The following is a 5,855-nucleotide window of genomic DNA, read 5'->3' on the forward strand; positions in this document are numbered from 1 at the left end:
TGATATTTCAACTAATCATATGTTCGCGTTTCGACAGCGCTGCAAACGTAACCAACAAAGTCAGTCGACTGCTTGCTATCGTCGAGTGAACGGGTCGCGTGTTAATAAATCGCCGTGTGTTTCTTTCTTTGAGTGATTTTTCAGTGGACGAATAATTAATCGTCAGTTATTGTAAAGTACGTAATAGTACGGATATTAAGTAAATACATTAGAAGATTTCTTGTAATTTCTTCAAGTAAATAATTTGTATGTGAATTGAGTGTGAAATATTGAAGTGACACGGTTTGTAAAAAAAAAGAATTATTTAATTATTTGATCTGTGTCAATGATAACTTGTGACGTTTGCATTAAAACTATTGAAAATTTATTAAAATAAACACTCATTACGTGGAAATCATATGGGAATTAATCCATCTTTTTCGAGAAGTCGACAAATCTTTCAAAAGGTAAGATATTGCGTGCGTGCGTGCGTGCGTGCGTGCGTGCGTGCGTGTGTGTATGTGTGAAAAAAAGAGAGAGAGAGAGAGAGAGAATGTAAACGCATGTTTATGCGCGCGTGTAGTCAGCTGATCGTCGCGACGGTCCCGCGTACCGTCTGCCAGCGGACAGTAAGTTGCGCCGCCCCTGTCTACCATCCGTACACGGCCCGTAATTCGCTAACTATTTCTCGTTATAATTTGAAAACTAAGCTTCGGACAAAATTTTTGTAAAATCGTCTTAGAATTGAGCCAAGAATACGTCTTTACAGGGACACTTTTATTCTGAATCACCCTGTATATTAAAAAAAGATTATTTAATATTCTAGACTATTAAATATTCAATAACTAATAACAAAAATTACTAAACTGACAAAACATATTTTATTTTTGTAGAATGTATTTTGTGGTTATATGGAGTAAATGGTGTGCTACTATACCTGCATCCTGAATTCTTTTAAAATCCCGCAGTTTTCGATGGCCACCAAAAAATAAAAGTGCTACTACTGAAAGCAAAAAAGGTTCATCACCTCGTATCGATTGGCATACAATAACTTATTCTAAACTTTTAGGACCTTTTGGTAAATATTACTTTATTATTATCTATTTATTTAAATTATATTGCAAAGATACAAATTAAATAGAGATTTTATTTTTAACATAATTTTCAAGCAACCTACAATGAAGCCAGAAAGATTGAACAAAAATCTATGGACATTTCTACCAACGATGAAGAAGCATTTGTAGAAATAACTAAAAAAGTAAATAATAAATTACCAGATAAGCAAACAATAATCAAACCTAAACGCTTTGATTTTTCGGAATCGGAAGATGAAGAAAATTCATGTATGTTTTTATTTTCTTTACATAATTTTTTTATATATTTAATTAAAATACGAATGGTAATAGAATTTAAAAACAAAGAAATGAAGTAATATTAATGAAATGATTAAGAAAAATAATAACAAAAAATAAAATCAAATAAGCAATTACAGAAAAATTTAGGTAAATTCTTATTGTTTTATATTTTAAAATCGTTAAAAAGTTTCTTTGATTAGAAATGGGAAGAAACATTTACCTAAATTATTTACACATAACTAAATCTATATAATAATAAAAATATAGTTTTTTTTATTTTTTATATAATTTTATTAATAACATATGTTAAGTCTTTCACGAGGCTCAGGTCCGTGAATCAAACTCTCATTCGCAAGAACACAATCAGCAGTGAAAACTGATATCGTTTATTACAAAGAAACTTCTTGTTGCGTTGTACAAAAGTGAGAGTATATATAAAATGAAAGAAAGATAACATTCCGTGCGGACAATGCTAATCGCGCGGGAAGAACGACAAGAAGAGTCTATACATATATAGCGAGTAGAACATGGCGGGCTAAAAGAACAGGGGTGCCAACTAATAAACTAGCTGGGTATTTAGTGACATTTGATTGGTATTCCTAACATGCCCCTTCAAGCAAATGTCAATACAAAAAAAATAACTACTTAAATTTGAATCTTTCATGCACATTAATAATCGAAGTTAACCCAAGTTGATTACGAAGCGTAGTAAATTGAATACTTGGTTTCACACATTTCGTCAATAAATCGGCTAATTGTCGTTTTGTATCAACATATCTTACACAAAGTTCTCCAGATTCATGAGCTTCGCGAATGAAATTATATCGGACGTTAATATGTTTGGTACGCTTGTGAAACATACGATTTTCCGTTAATGCTATTGCACTTTGGTTATCACAATTTAAATAGGGTTGCCCCTTGAAACCAATGAGTTCTCTAAATAGTGTCTTTAACCATTTAATGTCTATAGCTCCTTCACTTGCTGCGACGTACTCGGCCTCTGTAGTAGACAAAGTGACATTATTTTGAAGTTTGCTTGCCCAAACGATTGCTCCATCAGCATGTACGCTCACCACACCAGTTGTAGAACGATCCGTTCTCCAATCTCCAGCAAAGTCAGCATCGGTGTATGTTTCAAATGGTTTTTGACAATCAAATCGATAAAATAGACCAAAATCAACAGTTCCTCGCAAATAGCAAAAAATATGTTGAACTCGACGCCAATTAGCCATACTTGGTTTTGAGACTGAACGTGCAACCACTCCAACCGAAAAAGCTATGTCTGGCCTTGTTGTTATTGTTAAATATTGCAAGCATCCGACAGCTTCACGATAAGGCATCTTTCCATCTAAATCAGGACTATCTTCATTCTTATCAATTGCCTCCATTGGCGTAGACATTGGAACTGCTTTTGCCATTCCAAACCTCTTGATAATCTGTTCAGTATAGGCTGGCTGATTAATAAAGATTCCTTCCTCCAATTGTTTAATCTGAATTCCTAGAAACGAATCAAGTGAGCCCGTCGTAATTTTAAATTCTGCTTTTAATGCCGCAATAAGCTCATCAATTTCATTATCATCTGACCTAACAATTAGACCGTCATCTACATATAATGTTATGAATAGATATTTCTTACCACGGTCACGAATGAATAAACATGGATCAGCATCGCTAACATAAAACCCTTTTGAGCAAATAAATTCAACAAAGCGATTATTCCAACATCTTGATGCTTGTCTTAGCCCGTATAATGATTTCACAAGTTTACATACTCGGTCGCTTCCATCTTCGAATCCTTCAGGTTGACACATATACAGTTCTTCATCAACCTTGCCATATAAAAAAGCTGTTTTGATGTCGAATTGTCGCAATTTTAATCGTTGAGTAGCTGCCACACTCAATACTGTCCTTATGGTGTCATGTCGTGCTACCGGTGAGAAAAGTTCATTGTAATCAATTCCGGCCTTTTGGGTAAATCCTCGGACGATCAAACGTGCTCTTGCTTTGTATATAGTGCCATCAGCTTTGGTCTTGATACAATAAACCCATCGATTAGTTAAAAGTTGTTTGTGTTTTGGCAATTCACATAATTCCCATGTTCCATTATCCATATGCGCTTTCATTTCTTCATTCATTGCTGCTTTCCACATTCCTGCATCTTCCGAGTTGATTGCTTTAGTGTACGAGTTTGGAGTATGTCCAGCAAGAAATACATAGTGACATGCATAATCTTTTAAGTAACTTGGTGGACGACGATTTCTTTGTGGACGCGTTTCCCTTTCCTCCTCGACATCTTCCGTGTTGGTGCACTCTGGTACTTGACTTTCTTCTATTGCTGATTCCGTTGGCTCTGGTGAAAAAGTTGTACCCGGAATTATTATTTCTTCTTTCTTCGATTCATTCCGTTCTTGTATTACAGATTCAAAGGGTTTCTCCGGTTCGAATTTTACATTACAGGAACGTACAATATCGCGTCTTCCCATATCCCAAATGCGATAACCATCGCAGCCTTCATAACCAACGAGAAGACCAAATCTCGATTTTGAGCTAAATTTGCCTTTGCGAAAACGATCCGGCAACAGATACCAAACTTTGGTTCCAAAAATACGCAAACGTGATGATTTAAATGGAATTAGTTTACCAAACCATAATTCTTCTGGAGTCTTCTCTTTGACTGGTGTCGGAGCTGTATGATTCAAGACGTACACCGCCGTGTTGCATGCTTCCGCCCATAACTTGATCGGCAAAGATTTATGGTGGACCATAGAACGTGCTGCCTCAATTACAGTTCTATTCTCACGTTCAGCTGCTCCATTTTGCTGCGGTGTATCTGTCATTGATCGCATCGTTACTCCATGTCTCTGCAAAATGGTTTTAAGTTTTGAATTAACAAATTCAGTGCCTGGATCACACATAAGTGTTTTCACACAATGTCCTGCTGTTTTAGCTTCATTCAGGAAAATCTCAATGCATTCAGGTGTCTCATCCTTTGTTTTTAAACAAAATAATCGACGAAATTTCGTATAATCATCCTTCAAGATAAGTGCGTATCGCGATCCACCTAATGACAATTCGCTCATTGGTCCAACAAGATCTGCGTTGATCTGTTCTCCTGGTTTCGTTGCACGTATTTCTCGCAAGCTGTGACTCTTGCGTTTCATTTTGCCTTTGACGCAACCTTCACAAAATTCTTCAGTCGTATCCGTTTCGATTCCTCGAACCTTTAAGAATTCCGCAACATAACATTTATTTTGATGTGCCAATCGCTCGTGCATAATCTGCAGGGATTCTGTAGAGGCAGCTAAGTAAACACATGCGGATTTCTCCGGTTTCTTCACACGTAAATTCAGCAGCCACAATTGATTGTTTGACTGACGTCTTCCCATAGCAATTATTTTCCCATTTTTTATTAATTTACATCTTCCGTTGGCGTTGAGAATCGCATCAATTCCATGTCTATTCGACTGGCTAATCGAGAATAATGGACATTCAATCCTTGGAACATACCAAACATCTTCAAGATAGCATTCGTTCCATTTGCCATTTACCATTGTTTCGGCAAGAATCCGACCAGATCCATATGCATGCATCTTGCTGCCATTAGCACTGCGTATTACTTCTGGGATCTGAAATGATTTAAAAGAAACGAAGATATCTTTATTATTTGTCATGTGATGCGAGCAACCAGAATCAATTACCCAGGGTACTAATTTATCGTCATTGTCATAACACGTTAATGCTGTCGCGCTTGCAGCATTCAAAGAACTTTCTGCGTTGTTATTTGTATTGCTTGGCTTCTTGCAATAGAATTTTATATGCCCAATTTCTCCACAGTTATGGCATTTTCCACTGAACCTCTTGTTGTCACTATTCATCCTTCTTTTAGGCTTTTCTGTGTAATTTCTTCGACCGAATTTTGATGAATCATTTTTGCCATCCTTGTTTTCTCGATCAGTGCGCGTGTATCGTTCATTATTACGTTTGTCACGATTGCCATGTTTTGATGATGATTCAACACGTAACGCGGTAGATTCATCCTCCTTTATTTGCTTGATGCGTTCTTCTTCATTACGAAGCCTTTCCATTAATAAATCGATAGTGCGATCTCTTTCAGGCGTAGTTTCCCAAATTGATTTAGTCGTGTTAAATTCCGTAGGCAAAGTATACAAAATACGGCCCATTAAAATGCATTCGTCCATTGTATTTTTTCCTTTCTTCATGAGTTCTTCGTTTATTTTACTAAATAAACAATGCAGATTTCCAACGTATGTTGTAACGCTTTCTTCTGTGTTGAATTCCAGTGCATGAAACTTAGCGAGTAGCTTATCTAACCTCTGACTTGTGGCAGTGTCAAACATCTGATGCAGTTTCAACCATCCTTCTTTCGCTAGTGTCGGCTTAATAACGTGGACACGATGTTGAGATTCTACCAAACTGCCAAGATAAAATTTAGCCTGTGCATTATCTTTATTAAATTGTTCAATTTTAACGTTTACTTCCCTGCTCTCTTCGGGTGTTGCA

At 36.3% G+C, this 5,855-nt stretch overlaps 1 long non-coding RNA gene across 1 annotated transcript; it reads left to right on the plus strand.

Annotated features, from left to right (window-relative positions):
- The first annotated feature begins 404 nt into the window (after nt 1-404).
- LOC105462837 lies at nt 405-1,381 on the plus strand. Its single transcript, XR_976119.1, has 3 exons — nt 405-446; nt 873-1,057; nt 1,149-1,381. It is a non-coding gene; the product is annotated as an uncharacterized LOC105462837 (long non-coding RNA).
- Nucleotides 1,382-5,855: the final 4,474 nt, after the last annotated feature.

The sequence above is a fragment of the Wasmannia auropunctata genome, unplaced genomic scaffold (genome assembly GCF_000956235.1).
Source record: "Wasmannia auropunctata unplaced genomic scaffold, wasmannia.A_1.0 LD336092.1, whole genome shotgun sequence".
NCBI lineage: Eukaryota > Metazoa > Arthropoda > Insecta > Hymenoptera > Formicidae > Wasmannia > Wasmannia auropunctata.